Source organism: Carcharhinus amblyrhynchos, unplaced genomic scaffold (genome assembly GCF_965287045.1).
Source record: "Carcharhinus amblyrhynchos unplaced genomic scaffold, sCarAmb.v2.hapA scaffold_38, whole genome shotgun sequence".
Classification (NCBI taxonomy): domain Eukaryota; kingdom Metazoa; phylum Chordata; class Chondrichthyes; order Carcharhiniformes; family Carcharhinidae; genus Carcharhinus; species Carcharhinus amblyrhynchos.
The window spans coordinates 814178-841153 of record NW_027649779.1 but is presented as its reverse complement, the minus strand read 5'-3'; the positions used below and the strand labels follow the sequence as shown (position 1 = coordinate 841153).

The 26976-nt window shown below is 41.6% G+C and overlaps 10 non-coding genes across 10 annotated transcripts; 4 read left to right on the top strand and 6 right to left on the bottom strand.

The window, feature by feature from the left end:
* The first annotated feature begins 854 nt into the window (after window positions 1-854).
* trnar-acg (transfer RNA arginine (anticodon ACG)) lies at window positions 855-927 on the top strand. The gene has a single exon. It is a non-coding gene; the product is annotated as a tRNA-Arg (tRNA).
* A 2713-nt stretch (window positions 928-3640) lies between these two features.
* Window positions 3641-3735, top strand: trnai-uau (transfer RNA isoleucine (anticodon UAU)). The gene is made up of 2 exons: window positions 3641-3678; window positions 3700-3735. It is a non-coding gene; the product is annotated as a tRNA-Ile (tRNA).
* Window positions 3736-6247: 2512 nt separating this feature from the next.
* trnaf-gaa (transfer RNA phenylalanine (anticodon GAA)) lies at window positions 6248-6320 on the bottom strand. Its single transcript has one exon. It is a non-coding gene; the product is annotated as a tRNA-Phe (tRNA).
* Window positions 6321-7313: 993 nt separating this feature from the next.
* trnav-cac (transfer RNA valine (anticodon CAC)) lies at window positions 7314-7386 on the bottom strand. The gene has a single exon. It is a non-coding gene; the product is annotated as a tRNA-Val (tRNA).
* Window positions 7387-10174: 2788 nt separating this feature from the next.
* trnav-aac (transfer RNA valine (anticodon AAC)) lies at window positions 10175-10247 on the top strand. Its single transcript has one exon. It is a non-coding gene; the product is annotated as a tRNA-Val (tRNA).
* Window positions 10248-12272: 2025 nt separating this feature from the next.
* trnae-cuc (transfer RNA glutamic acid (anticodon CUC)) lies at window positions 12273-12344 on the top strand. The gene has a single exon. It is a non-coding gene; the product is annotated as a tRNA-Glu (tRNA).
* Window positions 12345-13581: 1237 nt separating this feature from the next.
* On the bottom strand, window positions 13582-13663 carry trnal-uag (transfer RNA leucine (anticodon UAG)). Its single transcript has one exon. It is a non-coding gene; the product is annotated as a tRNA-Leu (tRNA).
* A 2680-nt stretch (window positions 13664-16343) lies between these two features.
* trnaf-gaa (transfer RNA phenylalanine (anticodon GAA)) lies at window positions 16344-16416 on the bottom strand. The gene has a single exon. It is a non-coding gene; the product is annotated as a tRNA-Phe (tRNA).
* A 775-nt stretch (window positions 16417-17191) lies between these two features.
* Window positions 17192-17273, bottom strand: trnal-aag (transfer RNA leucine (anticodon AAG)). Its single transcript has one exon. It is a non-coding gene; the product is annotated as a tRNA-Leu (tRNA).
* Window positions 17274-19245: 1972 nt separating this feature from the next.
* Window positions 19246-19318, bottom strand: trnac-aca (transfer RNA cysteine (anticodon ACA)). Its single transcript has one exon. It is a non-coding gene; the product is annotated as a tRNA-Cys (tRNA).
* Between the last annotated feature and the right edge of the window lie 7658 nt (window positions 19319-26976).

Here is a 26976-nt window from a genome sequence, read left to right as displayed (position 1 = left end):
TATGCCACGTCGATGGTGGACTGTTCCACTGATTCAGGGATTATTTCCTCGAGTGGATGTAGCTGTCACTCGGGGGCATTGCTATAAGGTTCATATAGGAGGATGTCCGAGGCATGTTCTTTACTCAGAAAGTGTTTGAGGTGTGGAATGGACTCACTGCTGTGATAGTGGAGTCAGACACTTTAGGAACTTTCAAGCGGTTATTGGGTCGGCACATGGAGCAATTCAGAATGATAGGAAGTGGGATAGCTTGATCTTGATCTTGATTATGGGTTCGGACAAAGCTCAGCACAACATCGTGGGCCGAATGACCTGTACTGTGATGTACTGTTCTATGTTCGATGTTTTTTGGGAGTCAGGAGGTAAGTTACTCCTGCAGGATTCCCAGCCTCTGACCTGCTCTTTTAGCCACTGAACGAACTGATAAAATGTGTGCTGAGTCAGAATAGGTCTATCTTCTTTCCTGCTCTGTGTTGTCATGAATTTTCAGCACTTTTGTCTTTTCCTGAATGTATTTTGAGGCTGAAGTAAGAGCCAATGTCATATGATTGTAAGATCTGTGTTCAGGTAATATTCAATAGTGGATTCACTGGCGGGAGGGGTGCGGTTTCCACTCATGTTGTTGACGCTGGATTGATAACACAGAGAAGCAAATGACGCTTTGAGAACCAGGGTTCGAATTCCAACACAGCAGGTTAACTCAATTCAAGGCAAAGTAGAATGACTGTGAGTGAGAATAGCAAATTTCAATTATGTAACATTTCCTCACTAAATTGAATATGTTTTGACCATGTTTCCGCCAATTTTGAAGCTTCGGACGGATATGTAAATAGTGCTGCAGGCAGTTTTGCTGTGGGCCAGTGGCGCAATGGATAACGCGTCTGACTACGGATCAGAAGATTCCAGGTTCGACTCCCGGCTGGCTCGCTATGTCACTTTACTTTAAAAACTCCATGTTCGTGTTGATGAAATATATTTTTTTTCATTAATTTTAGACCAATTCTGGGAAATGTTGACCAAATGCAATCAGCTTCTGTGAAGATATTTATCTTAGCTACTTACTTTTCAAAAAACAATGTTGACAAAAAAAATGAAAAAAACTTTTCTTTTGAAAGAAAAATGTTTCTTTTTTAAATGAAAAATTCTCGTTAAAGTATTTGGGAAAACTACGTCAGCAAGTTTAACCTACCTTTTAAAAGTTGGAAATTTCTCGAAAAAAAATGGAAACATTACATTTTTCAGAATGGTGAAAATATTTTCTAAAAAAGTTGATGAAATCTGTTGAAGAATTTCTTTTAAGCATGTTTAATTTTAAGAAGCAAAATACAGAGTTTTTTTTTAAGCTGACAAATTTCAATTAAAACAGATGGAGGAATTTCTTCGGAGTCAGTTTTATTCTGAAAAGTTCAAATTAGCCAGAAGTTTCTGGTTTGTGATGCTGGGATTGTTGTCCATTGGAGAGGAGATTGAGGAGTGATTTAATCGAGGTGGACTAGATTAGGGCAAGTTTATAGGGGGAGAGGCAATTTATAAAATTTGGGGCAAGTCGGGGACATCACACATGCACACACACCTACACACTCTCTATCTCTCTCTCTCTCACGCTCACACACACACACACACTTGCTCAATAATTGCCAGACTCGAGTCGAATTGCTATTATGCGACACAAACCGCTTCTTTTTATTTTCCAACAGAGGAATTAAAGAGCAGCAAAAAAACGAAAAGCATTGACGTTGCAGACACCTGGAACCAGAGGATTATCAGTCTGTGCATTGTCAGACCAATTGAACTGGCTGACAAATTGTCCTCTCGATTGGTGCTTTGTGATACTTTTAAACAAAACACTCTTCAGCAAATCAACCATCTGCATGTGAAAACAAGGTCCCACTGAGATTTGAACTCGGATCACTGGATTTAGAGTCTAGAGTGCTCACCATGACACCACGGAACCACACAGGCACACCGAAAATCCTCATTCAATATTTCTGCCACCTTGAATAGCAGAGAGAAATGTAAATCCCGTTGAGCAATCCCCTCAATGGCCAACACCCATTCATACTCGCATTGCCCTTACTGGTTCCTCCTATAAAAATGCTGGAAAATCTCAACATCTTTAACGAGAATCAATAAATAGTACTACAAAACTGAAACATTAGTTCTCCTGATCCGGGAATCTCAAACACGGGGACACAATCTCAGGATAAGGCGCTGATGATTTAGGACAGCAAAGAGGAGAAATTGCTTCACTCAAAGACTCGTGAATCTTCGGAATTCTCTACTCCAGAAAGTTCCGATGTTCCATCATTGAACACATTTCAGTTTGGGTTAGACAGATTTATGATCTATCCAGGAATGAATGGAAGCAGGAACATGGAATTGGAACAAATGCTTAGCCACAAGTTCATGTTTCAATTGTATTTCTTTAATAGTATAATGGAAGCGTATATATAATGTTATATGTAATATGTTTGAAGTCAGTTGTCATTAAATAATGTTGGTAACTCCAGATAACAGTACAGCCGGGAACAATTGAGAGCTATTTTTTATTGGCACCCACGGACACTTTGCCAACAGGCAAGTGTTTGCCGATGAATGCTGATGGTGAGAAAATAATGAAATTCCGTCCCTGGGTGGTTTCGAACTACCAACCTTTCAGTTAATAGCCGAACGCGCTGACCAATTGCACCGCAGAGACAAAGACAATCACCGTTAAATACATTCTAAACTAGTGTGTCAATGACCACAATTCAATTTCTGCAAAACCTGTTCCAGAACTGCAGCATGACCGCACTGTTTACAATTCTATACAAGTCTCTTTAGTTCCGTTGATCCCGCAGCACTGCTGTAGTGTGTTGGTTATTCCCTTTCTCCTATGAACGGGCAGGTAAAATAAATCCATTTCTCTTATCACAGGGAGGAATTTAACGGGAGGGAAGGGAACCGACCACCAGTAGCCCAACCATCCAATACTTTCCACTCAATCATCAATAATACCATTCACAACTGCACCTCCTTCCGAATATTGTGATCCATTTCCTTCAGGATTTCTTCCAAGATTTAATATTTCCCTTGTTTTCTTCTAATTTTGATATAAGATTGGCTTCAATATACAACACAAATGGAATTACAAACCTGAGGGAGAACAGTAGGAAACAAGTCAATGGATAACACAAATCCCATGGTGCTCATTTCCAGATTCACAACACTCAGCTTTTCAACCAAATGGAGGAATTTATCACTGAAAAGTTTTGGAAAGTTGGTGTGAATTTTGTTTGTGAATTACTCGGGTGTTGTGTAAATGCTACTCGAAGGTTCAGTGAGCGGGATATAATCTATCTGCGTTTTGCTGAGCTTGTGTTCGGTGTGTGGGGAGGTTTGAACGGGGTTGGACCTTGTGTCCCAGGGATGGGCAGTAACCCGCTGATTGAAGCTGCAGTCGCCGCTTTCTGCTGGCGATTGGAGACTGCGGGATATAATCCTGCTGCTTCTCCCTGTCTCACTCACTGTGGAGCCGGGGAAAAGAGAATCATTGATGGGTTTGTTTCCCGGTCTGAAATGTGGCCTCGAATAGCGGTTATTAACGGAGGTAACGCTGCGGGAGCCTTTAATAACCTGGCAAAAATAAGCACAGGGCAGTGCTCCAGTGGCGCAATCGGTTAGCGCGCGGTACTTATACAGCAGTACAGCCAGCGGGCTATGCCGAGGTTGTGAGTTCGAGCCTCACCTGGAGCATCTGTTTTAGGTGAGCGGATCGTCCAGTGGTCTAATCCCACCAGCTCATCATCTGGGAATCACCAGAACGGTCACAGAATTTGAATACAACAAATAAGATTGGAATAGAAATGCATTGATGAGCATGAAACTGCTGTCTATTGTTGGGAAAAAAAATCATGATTTACGAAATCATTCATTTCGGGTGCAGTAAATGCGAATGGAGAGTGGGATAATGACAGGTTAAAGCAGTGTGAATTGTCTCACGCCTGGCCAGTTTGTAGGATTTTGCAAGCCCAGGAAAAATGGTGGGGGTTAAAAGTCGTGTGACATGAACCCAAGATCACGATTGAGGCCATTCTCATGTATATGGAATTGGATTATCAGTTTCTGATCAGAGATTCTGTGTTGTCGTGTGTCTTGAAGGCCGCCTTGGAGAATGCTTATCGGAAGTTTGGTGGTTAATGCCCTTGACTTCTTTAGTGTTCCCCACGGGAAGGGAATATTCTTGCCGGTGATTACTGAGAGATGATCCTGAAATGTGCAGCAGACAAAACTCATCTCCAGTCAGAAACACAATGAGCTGCAGTGAAGAGCCCGCTCTATTTAAACTGAATTAACCTCGCCTGGACCCCAGAAAGAACAATATGGTTTCCTGTTGAATTGGCTCAGGATCTTCACTTGAGAAAGGACAGGATTCAAGGCGAGACTGAGATTTGAGCGTTCTGCCGAGAAATAACTGATATTTATTGTCACGGATTGGAGGAGAGCAATAAATCTTCTTTCCCTGACCTGCAATCTAAACAGCAGGAAAGCTTCAAACTCTAACCACCAGACCAACAGATTACAGCGGGTTTTACAATTTTCTTTGTCCACGATCCTTTTGTTATTTTAATTTCCACGTCAGACCACTTGAACCACAATCTGACACCTGCAAAATGGCACCTTCTTTTTCAACACCAGGGACATGATCTAGTCTGATATAAACAGAGATGTGGCCCGCTGGATTAAAACGTGAGGCAATGCAGAATAAAGTAAGAACTGAGAGAGGATAATGTGTAAAATGGACTGTGGTATGCTTTAGCGCAGAAATAAAGGAAAGAACGTCTAACGCAATAAAACTGACACCGCGCCTAGTATAATTTTGTCTGGTGCTGAACATTGTATAATATAAATTAAGAAAAAAATCAGGCCAAGCTCTTAGATTGATGTAAGATTTGACAGGGGCAAGTTCAGCAATGAATGAATGATGGAATGGAACAATAATTAGAGACAGGGTATTATTCGGTATAAACAGAGAGGTGAACTGGTGCTGCAGTGAGTGAGATATTGGCGAGGTTTCTTCATACGTGGCAGGTTCCAGCAATGTAATAACTGGCATAGAGCCTCGTATAATGCAATCAGTAACATGTCCTGGTGTAGTCTCAGGAGAGAAAGGTTTTAGTGAAGTAGCTACAGAGATATGGAGTGTCATGACATCAGCCAAGAATTAATTTCGTGCTGTCATAACTGCCAGAATACACGGTGTAACTTCAAATGAGACTTGGTGCAAGATAATAACAAGCGGGATTTTGCTGAGTACAGAATCAACTCAGAATCACTGTCATATAATCAGAAATATGTTTTTGTATCATATAATCTGTGTCCAGTTCAGGGTAGACAAAGGCTAAGTCTATTGCAGCAATAACTGAGACGTTCTCTGTTTCGTGTTCGTGCCAAAAATCACTGCTTCACTGCCATCTCGTGGATCTCCTTTGCTATTGCAGATGTTGTGAAGCGCTCGTTTTCGTTGCTGTTTCTTATTCTTTCATTGGTTCTATAGCCTGCTGCAGTAAGTTCTGTTTAAGGCCTTAGATTGATATAAGCTTCGAAAGGGACAAGTACAGCAATAATTGCAACATGAAATAGGTCAATAATTAGAGTCAGGATATTATTCGATCTAAACAGGGAGGTGGACTGGTGCAGCAGTGAGTGAGATATTTGTCAATCTTTCCTCATACGTGGCAGGTTGCAATGTAATAACAGAGATGGAGCCGTGTGTAATGCGTGTTCTGGTGCAGTATCAGGAGAGAGAGGGTCTAGTGGAGTCACAACAGAGATATGAAATATTGTGGCATTAGCCGAGAATTAATTCTGTGCTGTAATAACTGGCAGAATGAATGGTGTAGTATAGTAACAACTGGGATTTTGCTGAATATATTTTCACTGCCATGTAAAAGCGGACCTGACATCTGCACTGAAATGTGATGAGGTTGGAAAAACTCAGGATGTTACATGGCATGTGTGCATAAGGAAACAAAGATAAACCCTCACCTCCATTACCTTTCATTAACATTGGGAATGTTTAGAAATAGAGGAATTTTTTTTAAAGAAGTGAAATCCAACAATGAGGAAGTATAACAACATCTGGTAGGATGGAAATTGTGATGGGTATTTGGTCTGTTACAGCCTGTGTGAAATGAGGTTTGAAGACAGTGCGAGACAAAATGCAGCGCCAATTAGTAGATAACACAGAAAACCAGCAAGGGAATCCTGCCGGAACCCGGGATTGAACCAGGGACCTTTAGATCTTCAGTCTAACGCTCTCCCAACTGAGCTATTTCGGCTATCCCGCAAGCTAAGAGCTTCCTTCTCCCAAATATCTAAGAGAACAATGATTTCTGCCCACTCGTTAATGCATCATTTTCATCTTTCTTCGAATAATCTCAACCAAATGTCCTCAGTGATAAAAGCAAATTACTGCAGATGGGAAAAGAAGAAATGCTGCAAAATCTCCCATTGTCTGACAGCCCCTGTAATGAGTGAAAAGGGAGGACGTTTCGAGTCCAGATGACAATTTATCAAAGTTCATTGTACAATGTTACTCACTAATCCTTTCAATATTTAGTATCAATGTATTATTTAACACATATGTCTTCCTTATGAATTGAATATTTCTGAACGTGAACATCACTGAATTGAAAATATAACTGACCAACAGAACCAATCGAATCACCGGGTAATACAGATCACAATTTTGAAAATGACTATCGTCAGCTTTTAAACAAAGTCAAATACATTTAAATGGAGGAAAATCAAGAATTATCTGTTAGTGACCCTTGAGCCTTTTTTATTATGGACGTGAAAAATTCAGGCGCATAAATTCCGAACTTTTACAGGAAAGTGCAGTAGATCCACACTGAGTCTCGATTCCCTCGTCTGTCCCAATGCCTTTTCCCGTTTTTAGTGATGAGAAGCGATTTAAAAATATTCTTCTGTGAAATGTGCGCTATTTCCTCTAGTTCACTTACAGTATCGCTTGTATGTTTGAGCACACACCACTATCAGATATTTCAGACGGTGATTAACCATATTAGTCTGCTCCTATAAACCCATTAAATTCTGTTGTAGACTGAATGGGATGGGAATAAATGCTCGGTGTCAAAATCGAACTTTCCTGTCAGTGCGTCAAAAATAAGTGCATATTATTTCACAGAAAACATTTGAGGGTGAAGTCAGAGCAATGATAACATGTCTTTCACATCGAGTTTCGGATAATGTTGAGCAACAAACTGAAATCAAGAAATTCTCCCTCACCCGACATGAGAAAGCTTGATGAATGTTTCTGCCAGGTTTGGAACCGGGGACTTCTCGCGTGTGAGGCGAGCGTGATAACCACTACACTACAGAAACAGCTTGAACCGAATCTGCCCGTCTGCAATGTTCAACTGCGCTGTGTTGCTGCAGGTTCCGATGGTTCGACTGAGAGCCCATGTCACTGAATTCAGGAAGATAACCGTTACTTTCAATCTGATTGTACAACTTATCTCCAATATCAACATTTAAAAGTACTCGTCTCGCAAATATCTAAGGGAGCAATGATTTCTACCCATTTATTAATGCATCATTCTCATATTCCTTCGAATAATCTCAATCAATTATACTCAGCAATAAAAGCAAATTGCTGCAGATGTTGGAATCGGAAAAGAAAATGGAAAATTCTGGCAAGTCTCACAAGGACTGTGAAGAAAGCAGAGCTCTGACAAGCTGATGTTGTTCAGCAGATTTACTGCAGTAAGGTTTATGTCAGTTCAATACAAACATTCCTATTTGAATGTGGTCAGTTACAGTGAAATTTAATGCAGTGGAAGGTAGCCTACTTATTTTTACAGGAGGAACCAGCAACGGCTTTATAAATATGAACTGTGCAACGGGACTGAAATTTCTCCCTGCTGTTGACATGGTACAAATATTTACCGGCCATTTTCAACTTCCTGCCTTGTGTTGGGTTCCGTGGTGTAATGGTGAGCACTCTAAAACTTTGAATCCATTGATCCGAGTTCAAATCTCGGCAGATCCTTGCTTTAATTTGCAAACGCAGATTGCCTGAACAGCGTTTTGTTTAAATGTCTCACCAAGTGCTAATCCAGAGAATTTCTCAACCAGTTCAGCTGTTGTTAGAATTCGATTTGTTGAGCCTTTAGCGCCAGATGCCTGAAACATCTGTGTTTTTCATCTTTCCACCGTTCTTTCCCTTCTTTGTTGAAAGAAAGAATCAGTTGGTATCACACAATAACCCTTCTACTGGAGTCCGGCAATTACTGAGCAAGTGTGTGTGTGCGTGTGAGAGAGATAGAGAGTGTGTGTGTTTTGTGGGGGGGGGGGGGGGGATGATTGTTGTCCTTCAGAGTGCTGTTGATTCCATGGGTGACGTTTCGCACTTGAGCAATTGTCCCCTGGGGCTGATGCAATGACGCCAGGAGAGTCATTCCCTGCATCATCTGCAATGTGATTGTGGTGGAATTTGCTGAAACTTCCTCAGTGTTTAGATTCCCACTTTCTGAGAATTTAAACTTAAATTCCCTTCAGAAAACCCGTAATACGTTTTGTAAAATAAAACAACCTTTCACCAAGTTCTGAACTCCGAGTACTGTACTTGGAGTCCGGAGAGCTCACCATCACACCACACAAACAGGAACAGAACCGCCAGATGCAAATGGTCACTAAAAACACGTGATTTTTTTTTCATTCAACGTGGCAGCAACAACAAGTAGGTCAAATGCTTTGAGTGACCATTTGCAGACACCTCGTTATTTTTAAACTCCAGTCTGCCGGCAAGGAAGACCGACATGTAATTTCCCTTCCAATTATCTGCTGCACCAACATGCTAACTTTAAGCATTCCTTGTACACACGCATCTATTATATTCTTAATATCAACATTTATATTTTTCAGCTTGTCAAATATGTTCTGGTCTTTCTTTTTTTTTCACGAAGAAGAAAATCTTTCTGTTTTCCAAAGTTGCAGCTGATCTACCCCTCCACTCTATATACCTTTCCCCTACAGCTTCTAGTAGCTAAACTTCAGGTGGAGGCTCCAGCGAGAATTGAACTCACGCCCCCTGCTTTTATAACACCACTGCTCTAACCACTGAGCTATGGAGCCAAACGCTAACTGCTCTTTGCGGTACGAGTAGCATTATCAGTGGATTGAGGAGCAGGATGGGGTTTGTGGTGGGGGATTTTTGATGAATGGGGAAATGTCTGAGGGGGAGACCAGAAAGTTAAAAGACGCAACTTGACAGTGACATGATTTGACATGTGTGCTGTGTGTGTATCTGACATGTATGTTGTGTATCTGACATGTATGTTCTTCAGAGTTTATCGTTAGTGTTACATCTCTGACTTCTCCAGCTCCGATGCCAGTTCATCCAGCTGGAAGATTTAGATGTTGTTCCCTTCACAGACGCTGTGAGGCGTGTTTTCATTAAATGAAGAATTGAACAAAAAATGATTTACTCCGTGACTGGGAATCGAAACCGCGTCACGGCGCCGATCCTGATCACTGGACCATCAGTGTAGCTGATGTGAGAGATTTGTAATGAATTGACCATCTCTGTACCCATTGCTTTATTCCGAATAATTTTCAACAAAAATAAGTCACGATGAGAAATGACGGGAAGCGAATATGACGGGATTTGAACCTCAGTTAGAAAGTGCCAACCCATCCTCTGGGCAGGGATTGCAGTCTCAATGTCGGCAATTCTGTAGCTTATATCGACAACCAGCCATTATTCTCGATCGGAGTAACTCCGTTTGATAAAGTGTCATCTGGACTCGAAACGTCCGCCCTTTTCACTCCTTACAGGTGCTGTCAGACATTGGGAGATTTTGGAGCATTTCCTCTTTTCCCATCCGCAGTAATTTGTTTTTATCACTGAGTACAATTGATTGGGATTATTCGAAGAAAGTTGAAAATGATGCATTAATGAATGGGCAGAAATCATTGCTCCCTTAGATATTTGCCAGATGAACGCTTTTAAATTTTAATGTTGGGGATAAGTTGTGCAATCAGATTGAAAGTAACGGTTATCTTCCTGAATTCAGTGACATGGGCTCTCAGTCTGACTATCGGAACCTGCAGCAACACAACGTAGTTGAACATTGCAGACAAGCAGATTCGCTATAAGGCATTCCCAACTGTTTCTGTAGTGTAGTGGTTATCACGTTCGCCTAACACGCGAAAGGTCCCCGGTTCGAAACCGGGCAGAAACATTTATTAACCTTTCTCGTGTGGTGGAAGAGAAAACTGTTTGATTTCAGTTTGTTGCTCAACATGAACCGAAGTTCGATGTTAAACACGTTATCGTTGGTTTGATATCACTCTCAAATACTTTCTGTGAAATTATAAACACGTTATTTTGACGAAAACTCAGGGAAGTCGATTTTGACACCGAGGATTTATCCGCATCTTGTTCAGTCTACAACAGATTTAATGGGTTTTTAGATGCCGACGAATATGGTTAATCACCATCTGAAATATCTGATAGTAGTGTGTGCTCAAAAAGACAGATACAAGTGATATTGTAAGTGAACGAGAGGAAATGGCACACATTTCACAGAAGAATATATTTTTAAATCGTTTTTCATCACTAAGAAACAGGAAAAACCAATCAGACAGATGAGGGAATCGAGACTCAGTGCGGGTCTACTGGACTTTCCTGTAACGGGCCGGATTTATGTGCCTGAATGTTTCAATCCCATAATAAAAATGGTGATCAGTTCCCTTTGCCTCCCGTTGAATTCCTCCCTGTGGGAAGAGACGTGGATTTATTTTACCTTCCCGTTCATAGGAGAAAGGGAATAACCAACACACTACAGCTATGCTGCGGGATCAATGGAACTAAAGAGACTTGTACAGAGTTGTAAACAGTGCTGTCATGCTGCAGTTGTGGAATAGGTTTTCAGGAATTGAATTGTGGTCAGTGACAAACTAGTTTAGAAAATACTTATTCGCCACTGTCTTAGTCTCTGTGGCGCAATTGGTCAGCGCGTTCGCCTATTAACTGAAAGGTTGGTGATTCGAGACCACCCAGGGATGGAATTTTACTAATTTCTCACCATCAGCATTCACAGTAAACAGTTGCCTGTTGGCAAAGGGTCCGTGGGTGCCAATAAAAAAATAGCTGTCAATTGTTCCCGGCTGTACTGTTATCTGGTGTTACCAACATTATTTAATGACCATTGATTTCTAAGACAACACATATAATATTATATATTCTATTACACCACTAAACATAAAAAAATACAGTCGGAACATAAATTTGTGGCTGAGCATTTCTTCCAATTCCATATTCCTGTTTCCATTCATTCCTGGATAGATCATAAATCTGTCTAACCCAAACTGAAATGTGTTCAATGATGGAACATCGGAACCCTCTGGAGTAGAGAATTCCCAAGATTCACCATCCTTTGAGTGAAGCAATTTCTCCTCATCTCAGTCCTAAATCATCAGCATCTTATCCTGAGATTGTGCCCCCGTGTTTCAGATTCCCGGATCAGGAGAAATAATCTTTCAGTTTTTCAATGCTATCTATTGTTTCTCATTAAAGCTGTTGAGATTTTCCAGCATTTTCTGTTTTTGATTCAGATTCCAGCCTCCTCAGATTTTGTTTTCATTCTGTCTAAAATGCGGGGATCCAAACTGCACACACTGTTCCAAATGTGGTCTCAACAAAACCCTGAATTACTGGAGCAAAACTTCAATCACTTCAAAACTTAACTCCGTGCTCAAGGCTGGAAGGAGAGTGTGACAGTGGATAATTGGATAATTCTCACTGTGTACATTCCTGTAATCAGTAACTGGATCAGGAAGATGAGATATCTGTGTTTCTTTGTACTGTCATCTGTAAACTCCATCTCCTCTCAATGCCGTGTGTCAGACACTCGCTTTCCCTGATTTCCAGTTTGGTAAATGACTTGTGCCCGTTACCCCCCGTGATAAATTCCTGCCGTGTGTTACCTTCCAAGTTTCACAGGAGCCACAGTGATGAGGTTGGTGGGTTTTGGAAATTGAAAGTGTCACATGAGCAGTTTGCGGGACTATTTCACCTCACTGTCCATTTCCTGTTCCAGCTAACAGGAATCACTGCTTTCATTGGCTGAAACAGTCACTTGTGTGTGATCTAAACATGGCAATGTGAAGGATAAACTTGTATTTGGTGAATTCAAAAGTCTGAAGTAAAATAAATAGCAATTGGTTCATGCACAAGTTCATCTTTTAAAACAATTGCATCAGCTTCCCTGGTGGTCTAGTGGTTAGGATTCGGCGCTCTCACCGCCGCGGCCCGGGTTCGATTCCCAGTCAGGGAATGTAGATTCGTTGCTGTACAACAATCCTGCGTTACTTCCCGGTCTGTCGGAATCAGTACCAAGGATATTTTCTCTTTTACGTCTGAATTGGAAATGTCACATGAAAAGAACAAAAAATGAGAGAGCGATAGATTACAAAGCACTGATGATATAAAATGCTGATGTTAAAATTTGGCTGTTAATGGGAGAAAATTTTTTCCTTCTACTGACACAAATATCTCGCAGATCTGGGTCCAAATCTTGTGCTCAGTGACAAGAAAAGACTTCCATTGAATTAAGCAGGAACTCTCCTACCTCCAGTGAAGAAGAGGCAGTTTTCACTCAGAAGCAGTAACTGTGAGATTAAGTGGAGAGGGGGATAAGGACAGGTTAAAGCAGTGTGAATTCTCTCAAGCCTGGACACTTACGAGGATTTTGCAAGCCCATGCCAAAAGGTGGGGGGTTACAAGTCGTGTTTCATGAACGCAAAATGCCGGTTGAAGCCGTTCTCTGTATTTGGAATTTGTCTATCAGATCTGTTCAGCGATTCTGTGTCGTGGTGTGTCTTGAAGGCGGCCTTGGAGAAAGCTTACCCGAAGATCGATGGTTGAATGCCCTTGACTGCTTAAGTGTTCCCCGACAGGAATGGAATAGCCTTGTCGGCTGTGAAGCGGTGTCCATTCATCTGTTGTCGTAGCGTCTGCATGGTCTAGGCGATATACCATGATACGGAATACCCTTTCATGCAGTGGATGAGGTAGACCCCGGTGGCTCAGTTACATGTGTATATATCGCCTACCTGGTGGATTCTGTCCTCACGTTTGATGATGGCATCCATTTTGATGATCCAACACATCTTGCAGAAGTTGCCCTGGTGGTGGTGTGTGGTGTCATTGTCGCTGTTCTCCTGCAGGCTGGGTAGTTTTCTGTGAATAATGGATTGTTTGAGGTTGCCCTGTGTTTTGAAGGCAAGTAGGGGGGTGTGGGGATGGCTTTCACGAAATATTTGTCTTCATCGATTACATGTTGAAGGTTCCGAAGAAGATACCGTAGCTTCTCCACTCTGGGGAGGTACTGGAGAAGGAAGGGACTCTAACGTTGTCCCCTGTATGCATTCTGAGGAGGTCGGTGAGTTTTTCTTTTTGCAATGGCGCGTCGGAACTGTTGATCCATCAGTCAAGCACAATATCCCGTTCTTACAAGGGTGTTTGTCAAAATAAAAACGGGACCACACACCCCCCTGCCTTCAACTGCTTTCTGGCAGTGGTGGGATTCGAACCCACGTCTCAAGAGAGACTGGAGCCTAAATCCAGCGCCTTAGACCGCTCGGCCACACTACCACATGGGGAAATGTGATAATCCTGTCATTTCACTGCATTGATGCTGAAACATGTTAAAATCAGTGGAGTTGGGATGGGCGATGAAGAAATCGTCACCGAATCAGATGGCCCTGAAATGTGCAGCAAACAAAACTCATCTCCAGTCAGAAACACAATGAGCTGCAGTGAAGAGCTGGCTCCATTTAAACTGTCCTTAACCTCGTCTGCTCCTCAGATGGGAGAATATGGCTTCCTGTTGAATTTGCTGCGAGTCTTTACCTGAGAAAGGACAGGACACAAGGCGAGGCTGAGATTGGTGCCTGCTGCCGGGAAATAACTGATACTTATTGTCACGGATTGGAGGAGAGCAATAAATCTTCATTTCCTGACTTGCAATCAAAACAGCAGTGAAAGTGGATTTGAAACTGATGTTTTTTCACGAAGATTTGAACCTCACCCACTGCTCTGCTCAGCATTCATTCCTTTAGGTGACTGCAGGATTAATTCTTCGTTCAATGCAATCAAATCCTTTCAAATATTCCAGATTTTTTTTTCCCTGTTTCATTTCCAGATTCCTTCATTTATGTTCATCAAGGATAATTTACTAACCTCCAGCCAGAAATTGGACAAAACTGACCCCAGTTGGTGACATCCTTGATTTCTGGATGTTTGCATCTCCTCAAGCCTCTGTCCGCCTTTGTGTCTGTGTGTGTTGCTCTGTGCAGTGGGACAGAGCAACACACTGTGTACATTCCTGTAATCAGTACCTGGATCAGGAAGATGAGATATGTTTGTCTCTTTGTACTGTCATCTCTAAACTCCATCTCTGCTCCATGTTGTGTGTCATACATTCGCTTTCCCTGCTGTCCAAATAAAATTCGGGTTCACCAGCTGTCTGTGTGTGGATCAAGCAGGTAATTGACCCTGGGAGCTAAACAGCCAGAGGGAGCTGGAAGAGAGGCAGCGACAGAAACGGGAAGAGAAGGTAAATGACTTGTGCCCTCCGTGATGAATTCCTGCCGTGTGTTACCTTCCAAGTTTCACAGGAGCCACAGTGATGAGGTTGGTGGGTTTTGGAAATTGAAAGTGCCACATGAGCAGTTTGCGGGACTATTTGACCTCACTGTCCATTTCCTGTTCCAGCTAACAGGAATCACTGCTTTCATTGGCTGAAACAGTCACTTGTGTGTGATATAAACATGGCAATGTGAAAGATAAACTTGTATTTGGTGAATTAAAAAGTCCGAAATACAGTAAAAAGCAGGTGATTCATGGATAAATGAACATTTTAAAGCACTTGCATTAACTTCCCTGGTGGTCTAGTGGTGAGGATTGGGCGCTTTCCCCACCATGGTGTGGGTTCGATTCCCGGTCAGGTAATATAGATTTATTGCTGTACAACAATCCTGCGTAACTTCCAGTTCTGTCGGAATCAGTATCAGGGAGATGTGCAACAACCCTGTGTGACTTACTGGTCTGCAACTGTCAGAATCAATATTCGGCAGATTTCCTTGTTTGCGTCTGAATTGGAAAAGTCACATGTAAAGAACCAAAAAGAAAATAAGAGAGCGATAGGCTAGAAAGTGCTGATGATACAAAATGCTGATACGGGTTAAAATCTGGCTGTTAGTGGGGGAAATTTTATGGTTTCGACCGACACAAATATCTCGCAGATCTGGGTCCAAATCTCTGCTTCAATGACAAGAAAACTTTTAATTGAATGAAATAGTAAACTCTCCCACCACCACTGAAGTGAAGGCAGTTTTCACTCAGAAACCAGTAACTGTGAGTTTAACAATGTGGGAAGGAGAAAGACTCAGTTTGAGCGGTGACATTGCGGGAGGAATGGAGAGCTGGAGATCACCCAGAAAAGCAGCAAAGCTTCAAATCAATGGCGCCCAACGTTGGATGGTCCATTAACGGTGATAATTTAATGTTATTCAGCAGAATCACCACAGGATGGTTTATCACAGATTGATGCTAAAACTTTGAATGGAGTGAACTGCAGTAACATTGAATGCAGTAGAAAGGGCAGCACGGTAGCACAGTGATTAGCACTGATGCCTCACAGCGCCAGGGACTCAGGTCCTCAGGTCACCGTCTGTGCGGAGTTCGCACGTTCTCCCCGTGCCTCCGTGGGTTTCCTCCGGGTGTTCCGGTTTCAAAGATGCGTATTTTAGTTTGATTGGCTATGACAAATTGGTCCTAGTGTCAGAGGGATTAGAAGGGTAAATATCTGGGTTTACGGGGAATAGGGCGTGGGTGGGATTGTTGTGGGTGCGGACTCGATGGGTCCAATGGCCTCCTTCTGGAGGAATCAAAAGAGGTAATGCAAATATACATTGTTTTGGATGAAACAGCAGGTCAACTAAATGTATTTTCGCTGCCATGTAAAAGCGGACCTGACATCTGCACTGAAATGTGATGAGGTTGGAATAACTCAGGACGTTACATGGCATCTGTGCATCAGGAAACAAAGATAAACTTTCACCTCCATCACCTTTCATTAACATTGGGAATGTTTAGAAATAGAGGAAGTTTTTTAAAAAGCGAAATCCAACAAGGTGGAAATGTAACAACATCTGGCAGGGTGGAAATTGCGATGGGTATTTGGTCTGGTGCAGCTTGTGTGAACTGATGTTTGAAGACAGTGCGAGACAAAATGCAGTGCAATTAGCAGAGAAAACCAGCAATGAAATCCTGCCGAAACCCGGGATTGAACAAGGGACCTTTAGATCTTCAGTCTAACGCTCTCCCAACTGAGCTATTTCGGCTGGCTGGTAAAGTGGAAGCTTCCGTCTCCCAAATATCTAAGAGAGCAATGATTTCAGCCCATTCGTTTATGCATCATTTTCAGGTGTTGATCTGATTTGCTTTAAACGTCATGAATTTTTTTTTCTCGAACATGTTATTCAAAAACTTTAATGCAGTGGGAAACATCATTATTCATTTTGACAGGAGGAACCAGCAGAGACAATGTAATATCAATTGCTGTGGGCAAAAGATCGGCTTCTGGAGCCAGTCTAGTTGTTTCTCCAGTAAACCGGGTCTGCTTGCCCTGAGTCATCACCGTGTTTCTGGAGTGTGGTGGTTATCACAAGGTCCGGGTTAATTCTGTAAATATCTGGTTAGAACGAGGAATGATGGGAAGTGTACAGCTTCAGTTAAAAAATGCAAGTCCATCATCTTAATTCTTGATCAGTTAATACAGTCTCACTGTTTGTAATCCTGTTATTATATCATGATGTGGAGACGCCGGTGTTGGATGGAAGTGGGTACAGAAAGCATTCTCACAACACCAGGTTAAAGTAAAACAGAACAATTTGAATTCCGAGCTTTTGGAGCGCTGCTCCTTCATCAGAGTGTTTAACACGGCAGTCAGAAATTCACTGTGTGTGTGTGCTATCGAAAGCGGCCACTTGCACACACTGCTTTACCCCAGCAAATTGTTCAGTTGGTAATGTTTCTGTTCGTTGTTCTTGACGAAAACGACACAGTACACATTCCTGCATTCAATCTGAGCTGTGAGACCAAAACTCAAATCCACTTTGGCAGCGGTGGGATTCGAACCCACGCCTCCGAAGAGACTGGAGCCTTAATCCAGCGCCTTAGACCGCTCGGCCACGCTACCACGTGAAAAGCTATCACAATAATGTCATTTGAGATAATGTTACTGAAATTCATTAAAACAATGGAGTTTGAAAAGACCATCAGGAGGATTGAGCTTGCTCCTTCACTGATTCAGGTAAGTCTGAACTTAGTAACAAACAGAAATCATCTCACATCAGAAACACGATGAGCTGCACAAAGTAACATGCAGTGAAGGGCCGGCATCATTTAAACTATCCTTAAACTTGTCTCTTCCCAATTTCCTGCCAGAAATGACAAGAGAATCGCCTGCTGAATGTGCTCAGGATCTGAACTTAATGACAGGCGGCGAAATTATGTTTTATATGTTCATCCAGGCAATGACTCACATTTATTTTCACAGTTTGCGTGGAAGCAATAAATTTTCAATTTCAGACCAGTAATCCGAACAACAGGGAAAAGTCAAACTCTAACCACCAGACCAGCAGCTTACAGCGTGTTTTAGAATTTACTTTATCCACGCTGCTTTTGTTATTTTACTTCTCACACCAGACCACTGTCATCACAAACAGCTTTCTCCTGCAACATGACACCTTCTGCTTCAGCAGCATCCATGTGTTTGGCCAATGAAAGCATGCACGAACACTCCAGTGTGAGAACCACTTTCGCTTCTGACAGTTCGAAACCGGACAGAACTATTTCCAAATGCAGAATGAGGGAAAAGTTTTATTGTTCAGTGTCTAAACCATTTTACCTTGCAACAACATCTCAATCGTTAGCATTTTGCAGTCTATCACTGACCTTCTCTTTCTGTGTTTGTTCTTGAACCGTTTCACATGTGAAATTTCCAGCTCTGATAGAATCTTGCAAACCTCACTCAGCTGATTCTACTAGATCTGCTTTCGATCAGAGAGTAAATCAGATCATTATTAATGGTTTGCTGACATCAAATAATCTTATTTTCTTCGGCAGGAATTGAAACTACACATCAGTGGGGAAGTGCTGAACACAAAACACTGGACTACCAGGGAAACCAGTGAACACTGTTTTTCAAACTGACTTAACATACATCCCTTTGCTTCTTATTTTCATCTTCGATCTTTTTTCACTTCTGACACGTTCCTATTTCAAAATGCCCTGTCTGGATGGAACATTATTGCCCCTTTCAGCCAATGGCAACACGGATTGAGCTGGGTCATGGAATTGATAGCGAGGTGAAATGGTCTCATAAGCTGCTGGAGTTTAGAAGTGAGGGTGGAATCTGATCGAGGCATATACAATTCTACATGGGTTTATAAAGTAAAGCTAGACCAAAACTTTCTTCTTATGGGCAATCTATAACAAGAGGTCACGTGTACAGTTTGACAGCAGGTAGATTTAAAACTGAGATGAGGAGGAACTACTTCTCGCACATGATGGTGCATTGGGAGAACTCATTGCCCCAGAGCGCGGTGGAGTCTGAATCATTGCATAATTTCAAGGAGGGAGAGATTTATTTTTGATAAAGGAAATACATTAAAGGGATGTGGAGAGCAGGTGAGGATGTGGATTTCAGATCAAGGAGATGTTAACCATGATCTAATAGAATAGTGGAGCCGGACCAAAGGGCTGAATTTACCTCCATCGGCTCCGAATTCCTATGTTCCAATTTATAAGGTTCAATTTTCCAGCCGACCAACCTGATAACTGTGATTCTGTTCAAATATACGTACAATACGGCCTCTGGTTCCCTTTCACCAACAACGCATGTGAATCGTGCAAATAACCTTGGAATCGCCTCATCTCTGGTGGAATCATTCTGTGATTCTCTGTTTCCCTCATTTACTTTCTCCAGGATCCCACCCGACCGGATGTTGTTATGTTGCTTCCCTGTTAGATTTCATTTGTTTTAAATTTCCTATATTTCTTACCATTCCCAATGTTAATGAAAGCTCATCTGCATACATCTAAATTATCGAACACTTACTTTACTGAATATAAGGTAGAATTTGTGGCCTTTACGGAAAGCTTAACCTCGAGCCAGCCAGGAGTCGAACCTGGAATCTTCTGAGCTGTAGTCAGACGCGTTATCCATTGCGCCACTGGCCCACATAACTGCTTATGCCAGTTGTTACATATTGTCGGATGCTTCGAAATTGGGCCGAAATTTTGTCAAAGACGAGTGCTTGTAAACAAAAGTTTCACCACTGAGATTGTCTTTATTCATTTACAATCATCCCTAATTGGTATAGAACTGAGTTGCTGTGTTCAACCGCTCTGTTGGAATTCAAACTGCTGGCTAAAGACGGTAAGAAGTCTCACAACACCAGGTTAATGTCCATAGTTTTATTTAGTATCACGAGCTTTCGGAGCGCTGCTTCTTTATCAGGTGACAGTAAAACAGTAAGACGACTTAACCACTCCCTCAGAGAGTCGGCAATCGAATATTACTTGAACACAATATTTTGCTTGCATATGCCATTAGATTTTACATGAGTCTCAGTATGCATTCAGAAAAAAAAGTGTTGAAAATTCTCTGCACACTACGCAGAGAAGGAAATGCTCCTATTTTTCAATCAACACACATTTTACCAGTTTGTGCAGTGACAGAGCTGATAAGAGGCTGGGAATCCTGCAGCGAATGATTCACATCCTGACTCCCTCGAACCTGGCCACCATTCCCAAGGAGAAGTCGGGAGTCTGAGTGAATATTCCCCACTTGCCTGATTAGTACGCCTTAGATAGCACTTTCACCAAGTGCGCCAGAGATAACACTTTCCAAACTCAATACCGCTACCACGGGGAACATCCTCTCCAAAGCGATCAGAATCCTGCCTTGGAAAAATATCGCTGTTCTGTCTCTGTCACTGGGACAAGGTGCTTGGATAACGGCAAACGCCGCCCTCCCCCCACTCCCACCAAACACTAACAGCACTATGGATGTACCTATAACAATCGAATGCACCAATTCAAGAAGGCAGCTCACCACCATCTTCTAAAGGGTAATAAGTTATGGGTAATAAATGCCGGCCTGAACCGTGACACCAACATCTCATCTCGTTAATGAATGAAAAGAAACATTTGGCCAGCTGCCTAAACGGACAATCATAGTGTCCCTTGAACAGGTGAATGTTGACAAAATAAATGTCTCCTTCCAAGTCAGCCCTTTTGAAAATGTTTTCCAAGCGGGTTTGTTGTGCTGATGGATTACCTGCAGTTTGTGCTCAGATTCGCAAACCAAACCCCAAGTGAAACAATCCTGCCGCCTGCACTGGAATGACATGAGTAAACTCTGCGATTTGGGCAATGGGGAAATAACATGAAAGGGCTCAACCCTCTCACACTTTGACCAAAATAACCCAAAGTGAGAATCATACCGCTAGAACAACCAGCCCACACTTTCGGATTCTTCACCAAAATATACTTGTTGAAAAAAAACGCAACATTTGAAGACTGAAAACACTGGTAACTGAAAACACCAATGTTACTAACTCGACTGTTTGGAAATGGGCGGCTCTTTTCCGTCTGCAGCTCACATACTGCCCGCCATACATCACAAAGAATGCCGAGCGCCAAGCTCAATGAACGTGAATAGTTTCAGCAAATCAACAGTTTAACAACTCATAATGATATTTCCGTGAAAAAAAAATTACTGTCAAATCTAATGTAATATTTCTGCTTCAACATTTGTTCTTCGAATTACATTCTGTCAATATTGTTCCTGGCCGTGCGAGTGAGTCTGTAATTCTCCCGGCATTGGACCCAACACGGAATCCTCCTGCCCTCTGGTGGCCGCGACATGGAACTAGAAAGTGCAGATTTCTACCACCTGTGAGCCTTCAGAACTCAAGTTTGTGTTCAAAGATTTCAGATCATAAGTTCTAACGCGATTTTATTTATATTTCCTTTTTTCAACTTCTACACTGCACTGGAGTGGAGAATCTTTTCTAACGACTCCACCTCCTCCGGGCCAAGACAACACTTTTCCAAATATGGGCCGTAGAGATTCTGTCACTCAGCCGCTGTCATCAGCAGTTAAGACAGAAGATTTCCTCTACGTGCGACTTAAGGGTGAGGTTCACTAGCCTGGATTTCAATGACCTGCACTTCATGCTCCAGTTACTCAGTTCATGCAACAGCTCTTTTATCTATGCCGTAGCCCAAACGAAGTTCCGAAATGAACTGAAGAAGGCTCTGCTTTTCCCTTTCTCCACTTTCACCTCTTGCTTTCGGTTGAACCTGATTATATGATCCAGATACTGACTAGTAATGTGTTGTTTACAGAAGTCAAGTTTGAAACCCTACTTGCTTACACAGAGGATAACACCACAATGTCTCCCATTCTTACAAAGACAATAAATATTGCCATCTAACATCAGAACGATAGAGCCATTGACAACACCAATCTCATACAGCAACGTTCAGAATTAACATGTGGTATATGAGGAGTAACAGAAGAAAAGTTACCTACAAAACAGTATTGCACATCAAATTGCAGATGGGAACGAGGCAGATCCCATGGGATTTCCATGATTTCAGGTGGATGGTATCACAGAGAACAGAACACAGAGAGAGGGTCCCTAAGGTGATGTTCAGTGAATTTTGGGCATTCGTATCAGGGGGAACGAATCTGAACAGGGAGAAATGCATACTAGAAACAGAAGGCAGTGGGGGATGTTTAATGGTTACAGCCAGACAGTCAATGTGTTTTCTGGACAGTGGAGTCTTTTCGTATCTCATGGAGCAATAAGAGAAAAAAGTCTATCCGTGTTTGCTTTACCCGAATGTGAAGCTGAAATATCTTTGTCAGAAGGCCCCAGTCTCGGAGAATAAGTGGTTACTTGTATCCAATGGGTCCCAGCTTTCTGAAACGTCTGCGTTTTTGTTTCTCTGTGGTCAATTCCATAGATCCCAATCTAGTCATAATTGGAAAATTTGTAATCCATGATGTGCTTATCTGACATACGACTGAAGGGGGGAAATTATTAACCAATTGACAAGGTTTTTGACATAACACATAAGACACTACAAAAAAAGAACAAAATAAATCTTGAAACAATGATGATAAGGGAATGAAGAAAATGCTTTACACATATGTGGATGCAATAGGAGAATTAAATTAACAGTTATGATTATAAAACATATATGCTCATACTTTAAATGTAATTTATGTTTTGAATAAATTGTTGTTCATTTCAGCTAAAAGCAAGTCACTGTAAGACGTGATGGTAAAATTGAAGAGTTGAGAGCCAATGGCCTGGGAATCTTCGTAGTTAGCAAAATTATTATCTGAAAGTTTCTGGCGAGGGAATACATTTTGCAACTTTATGAATGGGGCACTCAATGTTTACACACAGAATAGATCGTACTGGGACCCAGGATCACGTGTTTGTCCAGTTTTGCGAATGAGTCAGCGGGTATTTTCACATTGACCTCTAAATGAGAGTTCTTAGCCACACAGCAGAGGGAAGTGAGTTCAACCAAAATGGGAGTCAGCATTGGTACTAAATGGACGAATTAGATATCATTACAGAAGGATGTAAAATGTGATTGACTGAGAAATGTGTCAGGAATTATTATTGATGTATGTTGACAGAATGTAATTGGTTTTAATCTAATATGAGGTGGGAATGATCGGTAAGAACATCTATAATTGATCTGTTATTGATTGTACAAGTTAGATTCATAGGGAAGGTGCTGCCGCTCTATTCCAGAGCCACTTAATCCTCTTGGTGATCTCCAGGCAGCTGTATATTTTGCTTTTATTTTCAATTAATGTTACCCCCTCACACAGAGATATCTGTCTCGTGAGTTTTATATTGTCTACAGTTAAAGACAATCTCAAATTGTCAAATTACCCACAACACTAGTCATAATTTAGAAATTTGTAATCGATGATGTGTTTAAGTGAAATACACCTCAATTTCTTCATTTCATGTCATGATTTGCATATCTGTTCTGGATGTTTCCTCTATCCAGCTTGTGGTTTGCCTGTCTGGGAAGTATTTCATCGGACGATATAAAGAGAGATACACTCTGGTAACCCACGCTACAGCGACACTGATAGCGTTGCTTTAAGAGGCAGTGCATAGAAAACTATCTTCGGCCACACACTATCCTGCATTGGCCTCGAATGAAGATGGTATTTTGCTGTTTAGGATTACCTGAAACTGGTCAGTGACAGACCAGTTTATGCGTGAAATCGCCGCGGTTCTCCGCATTATTCACTCACGTCTCTGGATTTTATCATGAAAAGGCAGAGATGAATGTGTATTAAACGGATGGGTCACTGGGTGGCAGAGTGGCTCTTTCACTAAAGGGCCTTGAGTTCAACCACATCCCACACTTGACTGGGAAAAATCCCTGCCTGGGAAAGAGGGGAAAACCGTATAATAGGGAAAATGGGGCAGAGTTGATGGGTTTTGAAGAGAAAGGAATTAATCCAAGCCAGAGTTGGTTAAAATTTCATTCAATATTTATTTTAAAAATTCAGAGAATATTTTACAGCGACATTTGTTTTAAGCAAGAAAAGTGAACATAACGATCGAGCTTCACATTAAGAACAGAAAACGTGCACAGGGAATCCATCAATATTTGTACATCTGGTACACACACCAGAAAGAGGAAACAGGATCTTAATAGAAAGAGGAATTATCAGATATGAATGAGGAATGAAAAAACTTTCTTAATTATACATGGTATTTAATCTATTAACCACAATTACATTATAACAAAAGTGCTTCGTATATTTCACACTGAAAACTGAAATAATGTCTACCATTACCTCAGTTACAGATTCAGAATGACAACCTGAGATTTTTTTTCCTGATACAGTCACAGACAACAGATATTGTTTCTGTGTCATCCAGAGATTTTGATATCATCTGTGGTAAGTCTATTGCGTTCAAAATTCAACTCATTGTTTGATCTGTAAAAGAAAAATACAATATTGGAGCAGATGTTTATGATACAGAAGTGATGTTAGGGGTAAGTTTTTCACTCAGAGGGTGGTGAGTGAATGGAATCGGCTGCCGTCAGTGGTGGTGGAGGCGAACTCGCTGGGGTCTTTTAAAAGACTTCTGGATGAGTATATGGGGTTTTATGGGATTGGGGGTTATAGATAGGTGTTGATGTGATCGGCGCAACTCGTGGGCCGAAGGGCCTGTTTGTGCTGTAGTGTTCTCTGTTCTATGCAGTAGATTAATATTGGAGTTTTTAATCAGTGAAACATTGAGAGATTTTCAAATCCATTCTGCCAGTTTGAAATGTGAGTGAGTTGAATCATCTCACCTTCACCAGAGTGACGGCAGTGCTGTAGCACATGCTCAGGAAGAACAGGGCGATGAATGTGGAAGCGGTTGTCCAGATGTTGCTGTTATTATCCTCATTGTCTTCAATCCAGATGTGATCGGTGAAGTCTAGGGGATGGAGACCAGGAAATGAAATTAGATTAACTTATTGATCCAGGGAATCTTATTGCTATTTTCCTTTCCCCCGTTCTCCTTCATAAACTGTTAATGTAATATCTGTATAATTTTCAATATATATCTACTATTAAGTTCAGGGCATTCAGTAGCCGATCTCCGTAATTATTTTCACAGTTGATTTTTCTTTACATTCCTTGGACAGTCCATGTCAGAAGCAATGAAGATGTTTTCTTGAGTTTCAGTTCATTTTTGAACATTTCATAACATTGAAGAATGTTATGACTGATATGGAGGAACATTCACTGATCAATGCTTGTTTTCACAGATGTTTACTGATCTGTAAACTGTGAATGCTGCTGTTTAAGAGCCGGGATGTAATTTCCGATCTTTTCTCATTGATGGAAATGCTTAGTAGATCGTGAGCTTAAATTCAGTTTCTCCACGTGTTTATCGATGCAATTTGCATTTGTGTGCATGTGCATGAGAATCTCGTGGTCTGCATTAACCTTTGGTCGTGCGTTAATGTGTGTGCATGAGGGTTAATGAACGTGTTCATTTGCTTGTGCTTGTTGATGCGTCTGTGTATATTTTATTCGGCTGACATTGTGGATGCAGGCCTCTTATTGTGTGAAGTCTATACATGTTTACTCATGCCACTCACAATGTGTGCATGTGTTCATGCCTATTTTAATAAGTTAATTTCTGTCACACGAGGATGGTTTCCTTCCCATTCTGTGTGAGTCTGTTCCTCCATTTTTTTTGTGTGTGCGAGTCTGTTAACATGTTACTGTGTCTGTATATCCGTGTTGATAGTTCTTCATAACGATGTTTGTGCTTCCGTGTGCAGCAATGTGTGCTATGGTGTTCTGTTCTATTTGAGCATGGTAATATGTTGCATGTAAAAGTTTGACTGTCTGGCCATCTATGTGCAGTCTGTTAATGTGTTTATGTGTATTTTCCATGTTTGAGTGTTAATGTGTAGAACATTACATGTCTCTGTATCTATATTCCTGTCAGTGTGAAAATCTGATAACATGTATTAATCTGAGTGTACGTAAGTGCCTGTGTATGTATGTGCATCTGCATGCAAGTGCTTCTGTCTATAATGTGAATATACATGTATCTGTTTGAGCTTGGACCTGTGCACCTATTTGCATATGTTTATGCGTGTGTCGTACTTGTGTGTTTGCATGTCTGTGTGTGTGTGTGTGTGCGCGCGTGTCTGTGTCTGTGTACCTGTGAGTGTGTGTGTGTGTGTTTGTACATATTTGATTATTTGTGTTCATGTTGTTTTTCTGCCTGTTTGTACAAGTGCATGTCAATGAGTGCATGTGCGTGTGTATGTGTGTGTGTGTGTGTGGGGGGGCGTCTGTGTGTGTGTGTGTGTGTGTGTGTTTGTGTAACTGTGTGTGTGTTTGTGTGTGTGTGTGTAAATGTGTGGGTGTGGGTGTGTCTGGGTGTGTAAGTGTGTGTGTCTGGGTGTGTGTATATGTGTGTGTAAGTGTGGGTGCGTGTGTGGGTGTGTCTGGGTGTGTAAGTGTGTGTGCGTGTGCTGAGAGACAGAATGAATGTATGTGTGCCTCTATACATTTGTGCATGCAAGTATTTGTGTCTGTGCGTATTTGTGTATGTATATTTTTCTTCGCGTATGTGTTGCCCATGAGTGTATTTGCGTGAACGTGCGTGTTTGTGTCTGTTTGTGCATATCTTGCATGTACTTATGGTGTATGAATACATATTTGTATGCATGCATGTTTCTCTGTGTTTTTGTGTATGCATTTATGTGTGTTGTGCATTTGCGTGTTTTGTGTTTGTATTTGAATGTGCTTGTCCGTTTTTCAGTATATGTGTGTGTGTGTGTGTGTGTGTGTGTGTGTGTGTGTGTGTGTGTGATGGGGGGTGGGGGGGATCTGCATGCGATTGGGTGTATTTACTTGTGTCTTTCTGTATTTGTGTGCACATGTGTGAGTTTGTGTATTTGTGCGTGTATTTGTGCATTTGTGTCGATGTGTGTGTGTGTGTGTGTGTGTGTGTGTGTGTGTGTGTGTGTGTGTGTGTGTACGCGCGCACACACACACGTCTATGTGTGTGCTTATAACTATGACACTCCTGTGCAGTATTGTCAGTCTGTGTACTTTTTAACTGTTGCTCCAAGTTTTACTGCAATCATTAACTGAACATGATCCAAACAATACGAATAATGGACTATATCGTCAGTGTTTGCTGCATGAATTTATTTTATGTCAGTGCCACGGTGACATCAGGAGCGCGAATCAAATAAATCATTTATGCATCTCAGAAACCCAGGGACAGACAAGTGAAAATCAGTGAGGATTCTAT